We start from the raw sequence: 22,722 nt of genomic DNA, 5'->3' as shown, positions 1-22,722 counted from the left end.
TGATGTTAGGCAAGAGACATACGTGGGTTCTTGACCAAATTTTGCAATTTTCACAGGGTGTTTTAGGGATATTTAGAAAATAGTCATTATTAGCATGCTAGGACAATTAGTAATTTAAAATGTAATGATAGTAGTACCTTTGTTGTAAAAAGTCCAGATAATATAGATATCTGCAGAGTAGAAGCTTGAGTGTCCTTTTAGTGTCTGTTCTCCCTCCCTCCATGTTCCCTTTTTCCTAAGATAAAGCACAAATTAAACATGTACATGTTCGGACATTTTTGTGTGTGCATTCACATACATTTACAGTTCTAATATTATTTTTTATGTACAGGGTCATTTTATTTATTTATTTTTAACTGGTCATTTTATACAATTCATTCTGTCATGTCCATGTTTTCCAGTAGAAAATAGACTGGCGATCTTTTACGCCCGTACCTATAGAACTACCTCATTCTTTTTCAGTGCTGCATAGAATTCTGTACATGGACATTATTGGGGATAGGAAGAATTTCTCTTTTTCCTCTTAATTCTTCTGGCGGGTAGAATTATTAAAATGACAGAAAGTAGATTAACAGGAGAAGATTCAGTTTTAATACATGCATACAGGGAATTTACACATAAGCATGAACATTCCAAAGAAAGTAAGGCAAGATAAGGAATATTTGTCATTCTGGACCAAGAAGGGGAAGCAGGGCTCATAGGACTTCACAGGGAAGTAAGGCAATTTACAAGGGGATGAAAGGAGTTAATTTTATTAAACAAATGTTTGCTGGGCCATCTCAAAGCAGTGGGACTCAGGGAGGGCTTTGATCAAGTGGGTCTTGCTAGGTTACTCTTTGTTTACCTAACTCAGATTTAACTATAGTTATTTATGATGGTATCTGCCTATCTTAAATTTGTTTAGACAGTAAAGGGCAAGACCAAAGTTTCTTCCTGAGTCTTCTGAGCCTTGAATGTTTACAGGGCAAGATAATCTACATGCATTAGTGGCCTGGGGAAGGGTATTCATTTTTCATTTTCTTTTTTCATTCCCCCGCCCACTATTTTAAAGCAAAGAAGAAGAAGAAGAAGAAGAAGAAGAAGAAGAAGAAGGAGAGAAAGAACGACAAATATCCTTACATGTATATTTTTCCTGTGTCTGTATTTTCTGCTGGATGTTATTGAGCCTTATAAATTTTTGATGATTCTAAGTGAGATAAACATTGCCCCCCTCTTTTGGTCCACTGGTTTTACTTATTTCAAATTGCCTGTTAATTTGCTTTGCTTATTGTTCTGGAGTTAAGTGTACTTTTAAATTCTTTTCAGGAAGCTTTCCCCTAATATTTTGTAATGGGAATCTTCAAGCCTACAGAGAGTTGAAAGAATTGTGTAGTGAACATCCATATACTCACCATCTGGATCTGATAATGAACATTTTGTTACTTTTCACATATCTTTCCATCTATGTATCCCTTTATTCATGTGTCAATCCACCTTATTTTTGTGCATTTCAAAGTAGGTTGCAGATATTGGTACACTAAATACTTCAGACATTATCAGTAACAAAATTTAATATTTGTTAGTCCCTTTTATTTTCTGAGATAAAATTTATACACAGTAAAATGTATAAATCTGAAGGGTACAATTCAATGTAGGGAACTTTTTATATATTGAGTATATATATGTATATAATGCTCTATATATATCAAGTATTTTTTTTTCCAATCTGTTTCTTACTCTTTAACTTTGTTATACTATCTTTCATATGCAGAAATGGAAAATTTACATACTCAATCTATCAGTAATTTTATTTATGTATTCTAGGATTTATGTCTTACTTAGGAAGACTCCTCCCATTCTAATATTATTTTTTAAATTTTATATGTTTTAATGCTTTCATTGTTCTGTTTTTATTTTTTAAAATCCATATTAAATTGTGTTTTTGTGGAGGGGAGGGTATAACCTAACTTTTGCAATGGGGAAACTGGTTGTCCCAAAGCCAAACACTGTTTTTAGGGTTACCTTGACAGATGTTTTTTCCAAACCTTAGAAGAAATTGGAAAGATAAAGAAAAAAGGCAGCAAGAAAGTGGGAGGCAGGGCAGAGGGGAAGAAGAGAGACAGGGAAAGACTTCTTGAGTGATGATTGTAAAGGCCTCACTAAAATTTTTCTGCAATTATTAAATGAAGCCATTTTTGGCATAAAAGAGTGAAATGCAAGTTTGGTTTTTAACAGTATTTTACAAATATTATTTTCTAACCTAAACAACATGCTAAGATGATTCAGAGTTTGGGAATTGCATAAAGAACAGTTTCTTCATCTTTCTCGAAACACTAATTCTAAAGAATATGTGCACCCCTACGTTCATAGCAGCATTATTTACAATAGCCAAGATCTGGAAACAACCTCAAAGCCCATCAGTAGATCATAAAAAAAGCTTTAGTACACTTACACAATGGAACACTACACAGCAGCATGGATGGACCTGGAGACTACTATGCTAAGTGAAATAAGCCAGTCAAAGACACATACCATATGACCTCACTTATATGTGGAATCTAATGAACAAAACAAAATTATGAGCAAAATAGAATCAGAGGAATAGACACATGGAACAGACCGATAGCTGTTGGAGGGGAGGGGAGAGGGGGACTGGATGAAAGAAGGTGAAGGGAATAGCCAAAGAACATATATGCATGACCCACGGACACAGACAATAGTGTGGGGATAGCCTGGGGTTGGGGGTGATGGGGGCTGGGTGGAGATGGGCAAAGGGGGAAACAGTGGAGGAAACTATAATAGCATGAACAATAAAATATAAAGAAAAAAGTAAAAAAATTAAAATAAATAAATAATAATTAAAAATTGAAAGAATAGTTTCTGTATCTTTTGGAGATTTTTGTGAAATCTGTATTGGATTGGAAATTTGTATTGGAGATTTCTGTGAAAGAATTGGAGTCAAGATATGAAGTTTTTAAGATATACACTACAGCATTAGTGATTGATGAGCCTGTAGACAGGTGGTATGAGAAAGACAGAAAGAAGGCAGCAGCCAAACGCAGGCAGACATGAGCTCTGGTCTACACCTTGCTGATTCACTTTTGAGGTGGGGACAATGCAGCCTCTGGCAATGGAATATAAACTAGGGTAAATGTTGCCATTTGAGAAATAAGAGAGCAAAAGCAATCTAGATATGTAGTTCTTTTGAGAACACATCTAGAATACTTCATTCGGTTTTGGAGATGCTACTATTGTGCAAGAAGATAATCAATTGAAATCAATCAGAGAAACAGAAGAAGAAATTACTTGTAAGGATATGTTAGGACAACATATACAAAAGCATTCTTATAATGGAGTGCAGAGAGAGGGCCCCTGGAAAATATATACCTCCAAATATAACATGCTCCATATAACAGAGCATATACCTCCAAAAACCTTGGTTGGGGAAGGAGGAAGTAGACGTTTAAGATACTTTGCATAACCATGGCAAGTTAACAGCTGTGACGCTGCCCTGGGCAAAAGGTATACGTGAAAGAGCTCATGACATAGCCAGGGGAGGTGGATGCCCACCCTGGATGGCCCTGTGTCATGGGAACTCTTGTCCTAACTAAAGATGGCAGCCGAAAGAAAGTAAAAGATGTGGGGGAACTGGCAAAAGTTACACATCCTAGGATGGGCGGAATATGAGGTCACGTAGGAAGTTCTGGGCTGAGCATTTAAATAAGATTGGTCTGAAAGAGAAGGGGCTTTTCCCACCATTTGGCCTAGGTTAGTAAGAAGGAAGATGCCATGTGGTCGTAGTAGGGTAGCAGCCTCGAGGACTGGAGGAAAGGGTGCAAGGAGAGAGCTGATGGTGCTGTGCGGGGACCTGCCAAACCAAGCACGGATTTGTGAGAAGTGCTTGGAGTCCAACTGGGACTGTCGAGCTGCAGACTTCTGTTTCTGTGAAGGACGCACAGAGAAGTTACTCTCTTGGGACGTGTGCTGCCCTGGACTCCAGCATGATCCAATGTAACACGGCACCTGTTTCCCTGAGCCATTACGTGGAGGCGGAGGACAACGTACCCCAGATCCTGAAGGAGAGAGCTGCTGCGAGAGGATGGCGACTCGAGCCCACAGGAGAACCTTCCAGAGGGGATGGACACATGTTGGACAGCTGGCTTAAGAACAGATAAGGATATGGGGAACTTCTGGGCATGGTTTTGGCTCACAGCCTGGTGGGGAGCAAGAAAAGTGCTGGGTCTCATGGGAGAACAGGGCTCTGTGCAGGAGTGCTCTCAGACCCCCAAGGTTGGAATCCTGTAAATACAAACATGATTCCTTCAACACTGATTGTTGGGCCATGCATCAAGGTGCCACATGGATGAGCCCTGGTTTGGTGGTTACATTTTGTAATTGCACTGTGTAACACAAACGCAAATCTTTATATGACTGTCATAATGTAAGAAAAAGAGAAGAAAGTATCATTTCATTTGATCCATGATTAACACTTGCAAGCATACAGAGAACTATGTGTAGAGGTTCACATCCATCATGCTTTTCTCCAAACATAGTATCTAGTTTTTCAGGATCTACTAAGAAGATAATGCTCTATCATACAACCCAGCCATTCCTCTCTTAGGTATTTACCCAAGAGAAATGAAAGAATATATTCATGCAAAGACTTGCACATGAATGCAATAGCAGTTTTATTTGTAATATCCCCAAATTGGAAACAACCCAAATATTCATCAACAAGTAAAGAGAAAAACAAATGGTATAGCCACACAATGGAATACTATTCAGCAATATAAAGCAATGGACTGATACAACCAATAACATGGATTAAATCTAAAAATAATTATACTGTGTGAAAGAATCCAGAAAAAAGAGAGCACGTGTTATTTCATTCTATTTATATAAGATTCTAGAAAATGCAAACTGCAGGGGGCAAGGGAGACAGTGAGGGATTACACAGTGGAGGTGATGGGTATGTTCATTATCTTGGTTACGGTGACCGTTTCATGGAGTGATGTGTATGTAAAACTTTTCAAATGGTACAATTTAAAAAGTGTATTTTATTGTATGTTAATTATACCTCAATACAGCTGTTAAAAATATAAGAAGGTACCTATTTACTTTGAAAAACAATGTTTTCTAAAAGATTCAAAATTAAAGTTTAAACAAGCAAGATGTACTGCTGCCTTCAACCCACAATTTGATTTTAAAAAGTCTAGTTTATGCCACAAATTTTTTAAATTAAACATTTTCAAAGAATTTTTCCTGGAGTAGAAGGAGTCCATGTCTGTGAGATGAAAAAATGAGTTGGGGGGAAACTTAGGAGATTTATAAAGGCTTTATGTTCACTCAGACACGCTTAGGGTTAGAGAATTCATTCTCCAAAGGGAATTACGGAAGCCCTATTTCCACAGTCAAGAAAATTTAACTGTACAAAGACTCAGCTAAGAACAGAGCCCAAAACTTGTAAATGCTTTTCATCTGAAGATACGAGCTTTTCCAAACAGCTATTAACAAGGTCTTGCACCACCCTGTGAGCAGAGGGGTACAATCATCACTCTCTTTATAGACAGGAGAGTTGAGAGTCAGAATCCGAAAGAGCTCAGACAGTCTGCCTGGAGTCATCTGGGGAGGCAGCAGCAGACTCAGGGCTGAAGCTTGAGTTCTGCCTCTCAGCCCTTCCTTACTTCGTCCAAACAACAAAGAGCACTCTGGCCCTGAACCAGACCACGTTGAGGGAAGAAAACTCATGACTTAACCAGTTTGCTTTGGAACTGAGATGGTATTTGAGGCACACCAAGGGTGGGATCCAATGGGTTTGATGCTAATCTCATTTCCTTACTTCCTCCCTCAGTGTTTTGGACCAGTTCATTGTTATCTTTGTTGAAGTCTTTGTGAGTGAGAGACTATACCAATGGAGGCTAAAGAATTCCTTGGTAAACTCAGAATCAGGACTTTCACCCATTTGCTTTTCATCTGGGTTGCAGAGAGCTATTTAGCGTAAAGTAGAGATTCTCTCAACTCTTTGGAAACTCTGGGAAACTCTCAATCCTGCTGGATGGATTATGTGATAAATTTGGAGTTTCTGGGACCCAAGGAGAGAAAGCCTGTTAGACCCACAGCATCAGCAAATGGAAGATTTGCTGGGAGAGGCATACTCCTGAATTTTGAGGAATATTGTAGCCTCTTCAGGTACCTCCCCCCACCCTCCTCCTCTGTACCTGCTTGTCTGCAGTGTGACCTCTGTTGGCTTTGGTTCACAAGTCTGGAGGAACCAGTTAATTTAGATGTCACATTTTACAATCAGAAGTGATCTTTTCCTGGATGACATATGGTGAGAGGTCGTAACCCAAGTAAGACTCATTTATTATGAGTTTCTATTGTAGCTGTCATAGTAATGCTTAACTTATCTAGGAATTACTCATATAGCAGGTGCAGCCATCAGAAACACATCTGAGGAACCAGAAGGAAGCAAAACAAGCCTTTGGGTGGCCAGTGTGGGCACCAAACATTCATGGAGTTACTGCTCCTCTCTTAAAGACTACTTGTATCTCTTAAGCCTAACTCTGATCTACAGCAGATTAAAATCAGTGTGCTAATGGGGCAGGGAGGAACTTTTAGTTACAGAAGCAAGAAGCTGGCAGCTTCATGGTGAGGGAGGAGACAGGAGAATTATAAAACATAAATAAGAATGCACCCCCCCCCCCCATAATCTGAGGTAAAGACAAAGAGCGCTCCATAATTCCAAAGCCCCAAAATTCATTTTTTTTCTACATCAAAGTTCAATGTTGGAGGTTATAAGTATTTTTTCTACAAACATACATTGGAACTTGACTACTCCTTCACCAGGCACTAGGTATGTAATGACGGAGATGAATCTGTCTTTATGGTGGGTAATATGTTATGGTGGGTGAGTTTTATTTAGAAAAATGGAGAATACAACCATATATTTATGTTAACGGGAGAGACCTGGTACTTCTTGCCTATGCCATAACGAATTACAGATCAACAAATCTACTGGTGTGCAAGCCAGAGGCCGGACTGACGAGCATGTGGGGTGGCCAGAGAGCCAAGAGAGGGAATCCTTTGTTCTGAGAACTTGTATAGTTGGCGGGATGGCGGTGAAGAAGTTACAGACTGATTGACAGGTAAAGGTGGTGCCAGCTTTCGGAGGGGGTGTGGCATGAATACCCAAAGGAGTTAATGAGCTTCTTTCTTTGGGCACTGTGCACCCTTTCCGGCCTTTCAGGCCTTGGGATGAAAGCACAGTTTCAAAGGCTTTCTTTCCCAGGTAGTGGAGACCATGCATAGAATTTCAAGGACTGCCCTTCAGCCTGCCTTTATTTCCCCTCTGGCTGCTCGTTCTACTGGAACATATAGAAAGATTAGGATAACAATGGAAAATGTTTCACCGATTGGACTTACCAAATTTTAGATTCTAGCACTCTGGGAGAATCAATTATGTAGAATAGTTCATTCCCCACTGGAGCTAATAAATGAAACATTAATTATATTAACATGACATTGTTATTAGTTTTAAATTAAGAGCAGGATGCATGTGTTATTTTCTGAAGACACAGATGTCTGCTTTATCCTTTAATTATTGCCAACCCCTGTGACATTATATATTTCACAAGAATATTAAGGCAGCCTGTTATTCCTCTGGGTGAGGAGACTGGGCTGGGAGGTGACATATTCAAGGAAGGAGAAAGTAAAGAGACAGAATGGGGGATACAAGGGAGCCTCAATTGTCCTTTGTCGATGGAGGTCCCTCATTTTTTCAGCCTCTCTCTACCCTCTTTCCTAGTTCCTCTTTTGAATGCACAAAAAATAAAGTTCCAAAATGAATAGATTTAATGGAGTTAGAACAGAGGGTGGGGCTGCCTGGGGAGGTGCTGTGCATTTCAAATAAAACAAAACAAATGCTTCTTGATTGCCAAGGCAGGAAATTTCTGCCCGACTGGAAGGGCTGGTTGCTGGAATGAAGGAATCCTTGAGGGGCCTTTCTGGAGAGGCTGGAGGAGGCGTAGCCGTGGGAGAGCAACTCCAGGGACCCACCCCCGCTGCCGCAGCCTGGCTGGCATAGTGAGTGACTCACGTTTACCAGGGGTGTCAGGGCAGTGAGATGAGCGTGACCCAGCAGAGAAGGCAGGTCAGATTGTTACACATTCTGGCAGGGTCATCTCTGTGTCAGGGAACACTGTGGGCCCAAAGATGATTGAATTCAACAGCTAGGCAGGATCAAAACTGGAGTCGGCATCAATCCACGAATGAGGCTGCTCCTCACCCAGCTTCAACCGCAATCTTTTCTGTGTGTTTTTCTCATCATTGCCCCTTTAGTATTTAGCACAGCTCCTAGTATGAGGTGTGCTCAGTAATGTTGAGTGAATGAATAAATAAATGAATGGGCTTAGGACTAACTTCTTCGCTACTGTCTTACCATAGAATACACTATATTTCTGAAACTATTTGCCATCCCTGATTTAAAACACACACACACACACACACACACACACACACACACAAGAAATAAAGCAAAGAGCTACCTCTAGAACTTCTCACACAGTAAGATCCAAGGAAATTAATCAGATGCTAAAATCCGGAGAAATCAGGCAAATTGCCTGCACATTATTATTGCACACTACTTCCTAAAAGCTCCCATAGAACAAAAATATTTAGTTTTTCCCTAGTAAAGAGTTGGTGGTTTCCTGTTTTTACTTTATTTACCCTTAATAATGAAGTGCACACTCAGAAGTTTATGGTTAGACAAGCTTTACCCTGAGGAGGCAGCAGTCTGATTATAACGAAGGCAAGCAAGCATAAATACACACAAGTGCCTCTCTCCCCAAAATAACCTCCAGGCAGGGCCTCTCTTCTGTGGTTTCCAAACACCCCTGCTTTTTAAATATGGTGCCCGGGATGCCTGTGCGCTCTGGGGAGCTGTGGTGCGGGGTGACTGCCTTTACAGAGGTACAGTGGTGGCGGTGCCTTTTTGGAGCCTGACCTTTGAACCCACAGATAAGCTCTAACTGTCCTTCCTCACTGCTCTATAGACAGCGCTGCACAGTGTCCGCTGAAGCCAGTCCGCAAACTGCTACCCTTCTGCCACCAGTGAAGGAGCTGACATGGAAATGTAAATGCACTACGGCAATAAGCGCCCAGCCGGGTTCTGTCGTCCTTTCAGATAAAGGTTGGAAGTCCCTTCTGTGAAGGGCCAGATAGTAAACACTTGAGGCTTTACAGGCCAGTTTCTGTCCCAACTACTCAATGTTGCCGTAGGCAACGCATGCACAAATGGGTGTGGCTGTGTTCCAGTATGATTTAAAAATATATACATTTTATTTATTTTTTTCAGAGAGAAGGAAAGGGAGGGAGAAACACATCAATGTGTGAGAGAATAATCCATCAGTCGACTCTCACATGCCCCCAACTGGGTCCTTGGTCCGCAGCCCAGGCATGTGCTCTGACAGGGAATCAAACTAGCAACCTTTCCGTTCACAGGTTGGCACTCAATCCACTGAGTCACATCCACGAGGGCCAATTTTTTATTAAAAAAAAACCACAAAACACCCAAAAGTTGGCATAGGTGGGAAATGCCTAGTGGAGCTGGATGTGGCTTGGGGGTGGGGGAGGCGGCTGTAGAGGTGTTCTAGGTGAAGGAAACCGTTTGTGATTACATCATGGTGCAAGTTTCTTACTTCAGGAGCCACGGGGCAGACAACCTATGAAGCGCCGCATGAGGCGGGACCCCAAGGCCCATCTGCGTGTTGCTGGTGAGAATACCACAAAAGTTGCGAGGAGGAACATTATTTCTCTCCATGGTCAAGATTTTATCAGAGTCAGCATCTACCCCTTGGCCACACTGCCTTTCTTCCCAAACTCGTCATGACTTTACTACCATGACCAACCTATAACTTCACTCGGTAAGTGCCGACCCTCCCTTTTGCCCTATTTCCTTCTCAGTCTTCTACATTACTACTTTCTTGCCTCTCTTTTTCTTTTAGTTTTCTGCTCTGGTTAACTCACTTTTTGGCCACTTAGCTCCCACTTTCTGCCACTAAATGCTTCTTCTACCAACATCTCCTGAAGCAGATGCTCCTTTTCCTACTTGTAGTCTCAAAATGGCAGGGACAGGATTTTTGGGTCGTCTTTCTTCCTAGTTAGGTGCCCCGACCTTCTCTTCTCTGGCATTCTTTGCTATTTAGATCTCCTACCTCTTACTCCTCTGGGCCGTAGTTCTTAAAGACTTTCTTCCATTTGTCACCAAGAAGACTCTAATCTCCAAGAGTAAGTTTCCATGCTGTACTTCTTATAGCTGAATGCTTCTTTCCCTTTCTATCTAGTTGCCACCTGAGCTCACCTCTACCATTTGCTAAATTGCTCCCCTGGCCTTGTGGTCCTCTCTTCTGGGATACTGTCAAGAAGCACCAATGCTTTCTCTGTATGAAAAGCTACCTAATGGACTCTTTTTGTCTCTATTTTTTTTGTGCCATTCAGGTTCTTCGACACTGAATCTTTGGTTTGTACTCTCATCATCAATATACTGAACGACATTTTTTTTCCAGGAATGAATCTCCCCCACTAGGTTCACAGAAGCTAGCTTTTTAAAAAAACCTTGAGCTCAAAGGATTGTTAGTACCTGGCATTGGTGTATATTATATACACTTATTAGCCTAAGGACTGTATACATCCATCCCTCAGCCCCATGATTTCTTGTAACTTGGCAAAGGCACTCTCAAAATAGGCAGTGGTAAGGCTCCAGAGGAGTTGTGTGGCCTTTGGCCAGCTGGACTTGAGACAGTGTCTGCCTTCTGTCTCTAAGTGAGCCTTTTCTCCACCATTACAGTATCCATCCTATCTTCTCTGAGGTGACCATCTGCTTCCCAGACTCTCTCAGGTTCTCCAGGAATCTTCAGGAGAGGCTGGATTACAGACATCCATAGAATGGCTTCATGTACCTGACTTTGGCAGAGATAAGATAGAGAAGAGTGAGGGAGACTCTCATGTCTCCCCTTCTCCTCCCAATGGTGGGATGCTCTGGATGGAACATAAGCTCTTTCATAGGATTGCTTGTCGGTGACGGGCACCACCATCCACCTGTCACTGGAGTCAGAGACCCCACTTTCCCTAGATGACTTCCTTTTCCTCACCTGCTTTCCTCCAAGCCATCACTGAGTCAGGTCATCATGGGCTTTTTAAAAAAAGATCTTATTTATTTATCTTTAGAGAGAGAGGAAAGGAGGGAGGAAGAGAGGGAGAACAACATCAATGTGTGGTTGCTTCTCATGTGCTCCCTATTAGGGACCTGGCCTATAATCCAGGCATGTCCCCTGACTGGGAATAGAACCCGTGACCCTTTGGTTCTCAGGCTGGTGCTCAATCCACTGAACCACACCAGCCAGGGCTCATCATAGGCTTTAATATCTACTTCTTTTTCCCCAGTGCCACTTTAGTTCAGGTGACTATCTGAACTATACCTCTTCTCTCTGGTCTTCTTGTCTCCAGTTTGAACCCAAGTGATTCATAATCTCCACTGTAGACAGAGAGAACTTTCTGCAATGCCGATCTTATCCTTTAATGGTTTCTCATCTTTTTCAGGTTAATGACCAGATTTCTTAGCCATTCCTGATCTGCTCCTTGGTTACCTTCCCAGACTGATCACTCATTACTCCCAACACCTTCCCCTCATTTACCCTTCTTTTGCCTGTGTCCTTGCCCACTTGTCCTTCAGGTCCCAGATCAGATATCACATGGTCATATCCCATGGATGATCTTCCCTTCCTCTCCAGAGGGCAGAGCAGGGTACCTGTCAAAAGCACAGGCTCAGAAGTTGGACTAACTATGTTCAGTTCCCAGCTTTGTCATTTCCTTGCCACATGACCTTAAATAAATTGTAAGTTATGTACCTTCTCTGGGGCTCAGGTTCATCCTCTCTCTTTTTTTGAAAATAGGGTTGATTGTAAGGCTACCTATCTCACAAAGTTGTTATGAGGATTAAATAAGTTAATATACATAAAACACATAGAATGGCATCTGACATGCAGTAAATAGTCACTGTGCCATAGTTATTATTGTTGTTGTCATTGTCATTGTTGTCTTCTCTTCTACAATGGGGCTACGTGCCTCTCGTATACACTTCCGTTATACTGATTTTTACCTTTATCTGGCACTTACCATACTGTATTGTGTGCATATAATCTCTCTTGACTTGTCTCCTCATGAGACCGTGATCTTTTCTTTCATGGATCCCAAATGGTCAGCATAATGCCTGCCACAGAGCAGATGTTCAGGAAAAAGTACTTTAAACCAGCTGTGTTCCTCTCCTTACCAAATACACACACGTGTCCTCTGCATCACCGGCAACTGGGGCTCTTTTCTTCTTGCTTCAGCCTAGCAACACCAGCTGTCACCTTAGGTCCTCATCTCTCCTGGATCTATTATGGTAGATGATCAAGAGTTGATAGATTATCAACCAAAAACTTTTTTTCCTCTTTTACTCCTTTGTTACTTCCAGGTCATGGCCATTCTGAAGATTTCAAGAGACTGCTCTCTGTCTGGGTAACTGAAGTGTTAAAGGTAGATCTCAGCACTGTTGTCGAGAATGGAAGGGATCCTCAATTTCTCAAACCCTCATAGCAGAAAGCCAGTGTTATTAGTGCAGCAACGTAGGGCTTCTATTCCTGTAGTGAATTTCATAGGAGGTGGTGGCCACAGCAGAACTCATTTAATTGAGCTCCATGTTGCACATGGTGCCACGATGAGGGCTCTGGACAGTCCTCGTTTTCTAACATTTGGACTTTGTCGTGCATTTTCTCATGGAACAGTGAGTGGTGTGTGCTGCGCTGGAGAGAGCTCGTGTTTAGATGCCTTCAGAAAAGCGATCCAATGACTGTTTGAGAAGGGTGTCTCAGAGGTGGGTGGGGTGAGCCAAATTCCTTCAAATTCTAACTATGGTGTTACCAGTGAAAAATACTGGAATCATTCAACTTTTCTCTCAAAAAATGTTTATTGAGCACCAATTGTCTACTGGACACTGTACTAGGCCCAGAAAATCCCAAAATAAGTAACACACATAGCTGCTTTTGGCGAGCTCACAGCCTAGAACAGTCTGTCTGGGGTAGTCAGAGATGTCACCACATGATGCTGTACAGAAGAGTCCCACCTTATTCAGAGATTTGGTCCGAAGTTAGCATATAAAGAAAGTGAATGACAAATAGTCCATAAAATCACCCCCTCAAAAATCTCCCAAATCAAATCAACTCCAAGAAGCTTACTTCACTTTTCTTTAGATTTCAGCTAGAGCTATTTTTCCTTTCCTTTCCTTTCCTTTCCTTTCCTTTCCTTTCCTTTCCTTTCCTTTCCTTTCCTTTCCTTTCCTTTCCTTTCCTTTCCTTTCCTTTCCTTTCCTTTCCTTTCCTTTCCTTTCCTTTCCTTTCTCTTTCCCCTCCCTCCCTCCCTTTTCTTTTAAAGATTTTATTTATTTATTTTTAGAGGGAGGGGAAGGAAAGGAAAAAGAGAGGGAGAGAAACATCAATGTGTGGTTGTGTCTCACACACCCCTTGCTGGGTGGGGACCTGGCCTGCAACCCAGGCATGTGCCCTGACTGGGAATTGAACCACGACCTTTTGATTCACAGGCCTGCACTTAATCCACTGAACTACACCAGCCAAGCCTTTCTTTCTTCTCTCTCTCTCTCTCTCTTTTCCTTCCTTCCTTCCTTCCTTCCTTCCTTCCTTCCTTCCTTCCTTCCTTCCTTCCTTCCTTCCTTCCTTCCTTCCTTCCTTCCTTCCTTCTTCCTCCCTCCCTCCCTCCCTCTCTCCCTTCCTCCCTCCCTCCCTTCCCTCCTTCCTTTATGAACCTAAGGTATATTTTGTAAGAAGTCAGAAATAAAAAGATGCCTTTCTCTTTTTATTTGTTTTTTTTGCTTCCTTTTCTTCTTTCTGTTTATTGAGCCCATGCCATTAAATCCATGCAAGTTGAAAGTAGACATGATGCAGCCCTCTGGTTATCCCTAAAATGGAAGTTTGTATGAATGTATAAAGTGCTCAGAAAGCACAAATGTTCTATCTTTGCCTGAGGAAATCTAAGAAGGCTTTACTGAGGAGGTGTTATTGGAACAGGTAGAAAGAGCTTTCTAAACAAAGAGAATAGCACGCACAGAGGCTTGTAGCTATGGGAGAGCATAGTTTCTTCAGGGAATGAGAGGCAGGGATTACAGCAGTGGAGAAGGTGGGGAGTGATGGGAAAAGAGAGGTTCATTAAGGCAAGACCACGAAGAGACTGAAGCACACCATGGGGCTGACACAGCTTGAGGAAAGAGTGATCAGGAACATTGTGTCCACTCCCTGGCAGCCCACTATCCTCCACCCTCCCTTCTCCTCACTCGCCACTTCCCTCTACTGTTAACTACTTCCTGAAATGGCTAGAGACACCATTTCTTTTTCTTTTTTTTTTTTTTTTCGCCTCAGTCCTGTTGTGCCGGCTCTGACTCATGGAGTATTGTTTTCTAGCTGAAGATGAGGATGTGTTTTTATTTCCTAAGCTTCTTTTCATCTAAGGATTACCAAGTCATCTGGAGACACTGAATCACTACTAATCTCAATGATGGCCCTAAATGTAGTTGGGATTCATGTGTCTGTTTAACAGGCTGTGGTATAGCTGCTCTCAGGGAACCAAAGAACCAGAGGTTGGCCTGGATGGGAACCTAGATGGTATCCTACATTCTGCGTTGTCATTCAGACCATGAGATGGACATCTTCAGGGGCCATGAAAATATTGCCTTCTTCACTTCCCTGCAAAAGAAGAGAAAGTGAGTTCCATATTTAGATACCACTGGAGAAACTGAGGAAATGACAATGGGATTTCTGGATTAGAATTTATTCAAGACAACTTAGGTATTATACTTAAAGTCTGGAGGGATTCTTTATCATTTGGAATCAGATCAGGTTCACATACAGCAAAGAACCCCAAATAACAATGTTTTAAATAAAAATAGTAAAGTAATATCTTTTCCTTTCAAATATAAGAAGTCTAGAGGTAAGTAGTCTAAGGTTGGTATAGTGGTAGACAGGGATTCAAATTTCAGTCTTAATGTTCTCTTATCCTCTGCATGTGGTTTGTATCTCATGGTCCTAAGTGGCTGCTCTAGTTCCAGCCATCACATCAATATTCTAAACAGTAGAAAGAAGGAAAGGAAATTAAGAGGGGTCAGTGGTGTTAGGGGTGGGGAGGAAACCACACCTGAGAATGGTCCTATAAAGAGATTTCCTGGAAGCTGCCATACATCATTTCTGCTTATAACACATCGGTCAAGACTTAGTAGAAATGGGAAATGTTGTCATTTCTCTGGTTGATAAGGAAAGGATACTTCAATAGGCAAGTAGCAGCCTCTGCCACAAATCCTGAGTAAGAACCCATCTCTGTACATGTGGTCAGAGTTGACACAACCTCGCCTCTCTTCTCTCCTTGGAAACACAGAAGCCTGTGCCTCAGAGAATCATGTAACTGTTGTAGAGGCCATTCTAGAGAGTCATTAAACCCCATTCCTGTGTAATATAATTAGAACTGGTCTTATTTAAATGCTAGGGAAAGGAGGGATCATTCCATTTGCTACCACACTGGCCCTCCAGGCTTCTTGAGAACATCAACATGGTGAGTCTTGCCTATTGGCATTTCATCCACATAATATTCACTCATTCCATGCAGAGTCACAAATGTCAGGGCTCTTAGGGGGCCACTTTATCTGATTCTCTACCCTTTCCCCAAACTCTCCACTGCTTGAATGCTGCACAAGAGGTAGCTAGCCTTTCTAGCAATTGTGAATCTGAATTTCCTCTGTAACCTAGACAATACATATATGTGTGGTGACCAAAGACACAGGAGGGAAAGAGGAGGAGGAGGAAGTCATAGTTCCAGTAGAGAAGTAATGGTGGGTGGAGAGGAGGAAGGAAGTGGGTGGGACCAGCCCAGCCCTGTACAAATATGTGAATGAATCCAATTTCTTTTCAGGGTCCTTCCCTATCTTTGGATACAATGCTTTTCCCTTGTTCCCCCCTGTCCTCATAGCCCTCTAGTCACATATCCTCAGGGTCCTCCTTAGCACAGACAGAACCAATCTTTTCCTCCCTTTGTCCCAAATAAAAGCAACATCTGCTCTGCTGTGTCTTTAGAGATTCGCATAAATGATAACACCTAAATAGAGGTTAATAAATCATAGGCTTTCAAAGTATATTACATTTTTCCACTCTCCCAATGACTTTGATAAGCTTATTTACTTCCATAATGATCAAGATAAGAATGAGCTCCTCCCTGAAGCCATATTTACACTGGAAGAGATTTCTTAGCATATACACAAAGATATCTTAATCACCTTCAATAGAATCTGAGCAAAGGGAGAAGAATTAGATAGGAGTTGTCCCTCTAGGTCTAGGGCCAGAATTCTAGTGCCCCAGCAGGAAGGAGGGAGAGGTGAAATAAGCACTCTGTTCCCACAACAAACTGGTATGTACCGAAGGGACTGACCCACAAAGGATAAAAATGTGAATGGAAGTTTAATGAATAGATCATTTACAAAGCTGTGGGGTAAGGCTGAGAAAGCCAGAAAGGGATGGATCAAAGTGCAGGATGAACACAGTGCAAAGCCCGCCACCTCTCAGTCTGAAGACACAAGACGTAAGAGTAGCTATCAGCCCTGGGGAGAACTCTGGCTTTTGGAGAGGGGCTACTTAATAGGAGTTGCAGCATTTGGTAGAAGAACACAGCTGCTGAACAAACATGGCCTGGCAGTAGACAATAAGTCCCAAACCTGTCTCTCTTCCCATCCTTCAAATCTTTCATCTGTGCTTCCCATTGGCGAAATCCACTGGATGCTAAAGGTACGGAGAGAGCCTGGGTAAATAACCTAAAACAGGAGTGCCCAAACTTTTGGCATCTCTGGGCCATGCTGGGAGAAGAAGAGTTGTCTGGGGCCACACATTAAATACAAGAACACTAACGAAAACAAAAAAATCTCTTAATGTTTTAAGTAAATTTACGACTTTGTGTTGGGTTGCATTCCTAGCCATCCTGAGCCATGTGCGGCCCATGGGCCGCAGGCTGGACAGTTCAGCCTCCCAAGGGCAGGGTGGAGAAAGGCAGAAATAGGACCTAGAGAGGCAAATAGAAAATGTTTTAGCACATACACTTTTAGAAGCTTATACTTTAGGTGTATAGTAGACAGGCTGATATGCACATAAAAGGCAGTGAGATAAGGAGACCAGGTAAGGTGGCTTTGCTGGGACAGAGGGTTCCCCTTAAGAAGCTGAGGGAGATAAAGTCGGATAGTTATTAGGGTCAGTCAGTGAAGAATTTCAAGGCTCAGGGTTGAAGGAACAAAATAGTACAGAGCAGCTGTCAAGGTCATTAATAGAATGTATTTTCTGACTCATTTTATATATAAATAAAAATCAGAGGCTGCTGGGAGGCCCTGAATATGTGGTCTGGAGGACTTCAAATCTTCAGATCAGCTATTACTGTCAATCACAGTAATTCTTCCTCTTCCTCCCTTCCTGTCTTCCTTCCTTCTAGCAAGCATCACTTGAGTCCTTTGCATATGACAGGCGCTGTGCCTGCCATCTGCTCCTGGTTGGTTTCAGCCTTGGGTGGCTCCTCACCACCACTGTCCCTTTCTCTCTGTCCTACATACTTGCCTTTCTAGATCCTTTTTAGGGACAGTGCTATTTCAATATTCTTGCTAGCAACCATTGTTGCTTAGGATAGAAAGAAGGGAGATGTGAAGGTTTTTCAAAAAGAGTAAACCATGTGGAATATTTAAGGTCAAGTATGGACAGAGGAAAGGAAGGAAAGACTGGAATTCTGGAAATTCTGGACTAGAAGATAAAGGTAATGGGAAGAGAAACATCTGTGAGATTTAGTTCAATGTTATAGCGAGATGTATTCAAATGACACCTCATGTTGCTTCCCTTTCACCCTGTCCTCAAGAAATGAGATCAAATATGGATGAAGAGCTATTTCAGTAGGTAAAGGTAGAGCTTTCTCTCAGCAGTCCTGACCTTGAATGGGCCCTTTTTAAAGGTCTAAACCAGGAATTCAGTAGTGTAAAAGCTTCATTCCAAGAACTCTGAACTCTTAGGCAATGCTGACTGGCGCTTGGACACTTTGCATGAATTTCTGGCAGTTGCCCTTGCCAACATGTCTCTCACCCTGTCTATAGGGACCTGTCTGTTTATCTTTCCCTCATTCTGCCAATGGTCAGTGACTGGATTTTATCGTTTCCTTGGAGAACTACTTTTCGGTCTATTTCTCTGTCCTTTGGAGCCCCCCACTCCTCCATAACTCAGCATGTCTAGCCAGGCTATTCTGAAGTGTCTTTGAGGCACCTCTGGAGATGTGAGTTTTTGTTGAGTAGCTACCTGTTTGCTGACAATGTATTCCATTGCTTTTACAACTTCTCCTCCCTCCTCTGATGAGTCTTAAATGTCAAAAGAGTCTTCATCTCGGTCTCCATTTTGAGCAGCACAGTGGTCAAGAGCCCCGACCTTTAAGGCTGCCTGGCATTGACATCTGTTTCTTCTATTAGCCGCAATATGATCTTGCACAAGGCACTTACCCTCTTTGAATCTTAGTTTCCTCATCTGTAAAATGGAAATGATAATTTATGTTCTAATTTTTTAGGAGACTGGGGATTAAAAGAGTTAATACGTGTAAAATGTGGGGTCCCGTGTCTGACATCCCTGTGCGTTCTCAGTAGCAACATACTTTTATTATCATCACTGTTGGAGTTATTTTACGGCCCAGTATAGACCCCTTCAGAACACAGTGCGCTGATTTCATCTCTGCATTGCTTTCTGTGCTTGGTTACAGGGGTCTCCTCGGCTTAGCGGTGACTAGCAGTCCTCGGGTTTATCTCCGTGTAAAACTCTATCGTATCCAGAGGAGGAGACTAGGGTGAGGCTCCAGCTCTGGCCATTAAAGGCAGCTGTAACCTTTTTCTAGAGCTTTCTTGCGACCAGAGAATTAACTTACGTTGGAACTGCAGGTCCTTAGAAATCTTTTAGCCTACATTGGGTATTTATCAGCTAAAAAAAAAAAAGACTTTCAAGTTATGGTCACTTCCTTAAGGTCACATGAGGGCCTAGTAGCAGTCTGGAGTAGAAGCTCGGTCTCTTAATTCCCAATGCAGCATTTTTTCCTACACCACAAAGGTTTTTTATGTTTTATAGATTTTCTGTCTGTCTGTCTGATCTATCTTAATCTTTTTCCCACAAATAAGTATTTTCCAGAGCCCTGGTTTAGGGAGAGCTGAGCTGCTCCAGCTGAAGGGAGATGCAGGCCTGGATCCCCACGCACTGGCCTTTTCTCCGCCTTCTGCGGTGGCCTCGACACCACCACAGCACCGTCTTGTTAGTGCTTGTGCATCTGTTTCTGTGACATGGTGTCAAATTCCATTTTTTCTAACCATTTTTTTTCTAGCATATGGAGTTTTTAAACCTATTCTGTCTTAAAATAAGGTTGTTGGCTAATATTCTTCATATGATATGATATAGATGAAGGAATTTTTGGTTGGATCACCTTGACCTTTGGTCTTCACAAAAGCCTGGAAGCCAGCCTGACTCTGTAATAGTGGCTGATGTTCTGGGGGGTGGGAAGGACCCTAAAGCAAAGAAGCCTACACCCCACTTTCATCAACCCACATATTTCTGTCTTCAGCTTGCAGCACACCCAGGACTGAGTTCCAAAAATTCCATTTAATTTTCTTGGCTTCCCTCTTCACTCAGTTACAACTGGACTAGAAGGAGTCTTGGCACTAAAAGCCTGCCAGGAAATGGCTGTTTCTTTGGACTTTGTTGCCCAATTTTGCAGACATTTTAGGTTCAGATAAGGTTTTGGGTGGGCAGTCAATTCTCTCTACTTCTCCTCCCTTCCCTGTTGTTCTGAAAATAAACCATGTTGTTCTGAAATAAACCCAAACTCTGCTGCCTTCTGAGATTCCCTGGTCAAATTGCGACAATAATAAGCTGACATTCCTGATTTTAAAACCAACTTTTCCTAAAGGTTCTTTCTCCTGTGTGCTGACTGTAGTCTGAGCCTCTTCTGGCTCCCTAAGTGGCTGCTTAGAGGTGTCTCTGTGTCTGTTCTGGTTGTTCACCGGAGAAGGTAAGAGGAAGATTTTTGAAAGCATTATCTCAGCTCTTTCCTACCAAGCTTTGCCATAGTCAATTGAGCCTTTCATTGTAGGGGTTGTAATGAGAACTAAGTGCATAGTTTCTCTACTATCTAGAGAGCGGGAGGAGAGGGAGAGATGGAAAGAAGAAAAGAAGGAGAGAGGAAGAGATGGAGGGAGTGGGGAAGGGTGAGTTTAAGGAATGTCATTATCTTCTAAGCTCCATGAGGTCAGGGAGCATATCTGCCACATTTAATGCTGTAAATTCTTCTGTCCCTGCCACATGCCTGGTACATGGTAACACTCAATAAATACTGGATGAAGGAATGAATGAACATCTGCCTTCCTGTATCAGATCTTCTCTTCCAACTTAGAGTTAAAAAGTACAACAGCCTCTGAGATCCAGGACATGGACATCAGTGGCTTATCTAATGTCTGTGACTATTGCTCTTTTAAGCCAAGGAGGTCACGTACCTGAAATGTTTTGGAGGAAGTTGAGAGTTCTTAAATGCCCCCAAATAATCCCATATTTCAAGGCTCAGCAGTTTACCATTTTAGATGAATGTGTATGGGTCTTGAATGCTTGTTTAGTAGGAGTTTAGTTGATGTTCCTGCAGGGACATCCCTTCAGGATTTGTTACAGAGATGGAACAAGGTGTGGTGGGTGGATCGAAAGTTCCAGAGTCAGATGGACCTGAGCTGTAACCTCAGTTTTTCCATTTACCATCTTTGGGACTTGGATAAGTTATCTGACCTTTCTCCGTGTATTTCCTTATCTATAAAATGGGATGATAATATCTGCCTCTCAGAATTATGAACATTAAGTGATATTGAGTATGTAAGGTGATCAGCCACATACTGGGACACAGGAGACACTCAGATTATATGAGGTATTTTTCCTGCTCTTCTCCTTCCTAAGAGGAGGTGCCTAAGGAGGAGGTAGTTGTTGCGGGGGACGCTAAGAGAGAGTGTTGAACAAGTGGTGAGAACAACTCTTGTCTTAGATTTAAAAATTTGTCTGGGGTTAGTCCCATTAATTACTATTGCTTAATTGGCATGTAAAACTGGTAAAGCTGAAACTTTCTTCAGTTATATAATTTTATTGGAACAACCTGACAGGCTTATACAGCTTTTTTGGGGGGTGCAAATTAGAAAAGATCCCTCCATGGGGGAAATAGCCCCCTGGGCATATGGCCTGGCAATCAGACTGGGCCTCTGGGCATGTTTGAAGAAGGGCTATTTCCTCTGGGCCAGTGTAACCCTGAGTCAGGTGCACAGCTTGGCAGGAAAAGCACAGGTCAGATATCAGTCCCCATCTGCACAATCAGTTGCCCCTGTGTAGTGAAATACCTTCCAATCATATGAAATGGACTTGCCAACCAGAGACAATAATTTGCAGTAAACTCGGACTCTGTTATCACAAGTAGTAGAAAATTATGGAGGAAAAACTATTTATTATTTGAGGCACAAGACCTTCTTCAAATCACTTCCACATCTAATTCTATACCCCAGGGCCAGATTATGAAGCAGGTAAACACGCCATTTATAAATCAGTAATAACATCACTTTTAGTTGTCTACTGCTAAATAACAAATTGTCCTAAACTTTTGTGGCTTAAAAGAGAGTAAGTATTTATTATCTCACAGTTTCTATGGGTCAGAAATTTAGGAATAGATTAGCTGGTTCTTGTGTAGGATTTCTAGTGAGGCCTTGGTCAGGATTTTGGTGGGTCAATCATCGTAATATGCCATAACAAGAGAATAAAACACAAAACCCACATGATCGGTTTTATAGATATAGAATAAGCATTTGACAAATCTAACACACTTTCATGACAAACACACTCAACAAAGTAGGAATAGGAGAGAACTTGCTCAGCTTGGTAAAGGGCATCTGTGAAAAACTCATAACTAACATTGTATTGTATTTGGTGGTGAAAGACTAGATACTTTCCCCTGAAAATCAGGAACAGGATAGGAATGTCACTTTTACCACTGTCAACATTGTATTAGAGGATCTAGCCAGGGCAATTAGGCAAGAAAAAGAACTAAAAAGTCATCCAGATTGGAAAGGAAGAAGTAAAACTGTCTGTACTTTTAGATGACATGATCGTATATATATAGATAATCCTAAGGACTCTACAAAAAACTGTTATAACTAATAAATGAGTTCAGCTAGGTTTCAGATGATACTTGCAATAAACAATCTGAAAATAAAATTAAGAAAATCACATTTACATATCAAAAAACAAAATACTTAAGAATACATTCAACAAAATAAGTGCGGAAGTTATTTTCTGAAAACTACAAAAACATTTTTGAAATAAATTAAGATCCAAATAAATAGAAATCATCCCATGTTCATAGATCAGAAAACTTAATACTGTTAAGATGGTAATATTCTTCAAATTTATCTACAGATTCAATATAATCCCTATCAGAATCTCAGCTGGCTTTTTAGGCAAGCTGATTCTAAAATTCATATAAAATTACAGGGACCCAGAAGAGACAAATAATTCTGAAAAAGAAGAAGAAATTTGGAGGACTCATACTTCTCAATTTAAAAACTGATGAAAAACAATAGCA

Source organism: Phyllostomus discolor, chromosome 2 (genome assembly GCF_004126475.2).
Source record: "Phyllostomus discolor isolate MPI-MPIP mPhyDis1 chromosome 2, mPhyDis1.pri.v3, whole genome shotgun sequence".
NCBI classification, from domain to species: Eukaryota; Metazoa; Chordata; class Mammalia; order Chiroptera; family Phyllostomidae; genus Phyllostomus; species Phyllostomus discolor.
The sequence above is the reverse complement of the archived record's forward strand: the minus strand, read 5'-3'. Positions refer to the sequence as shown.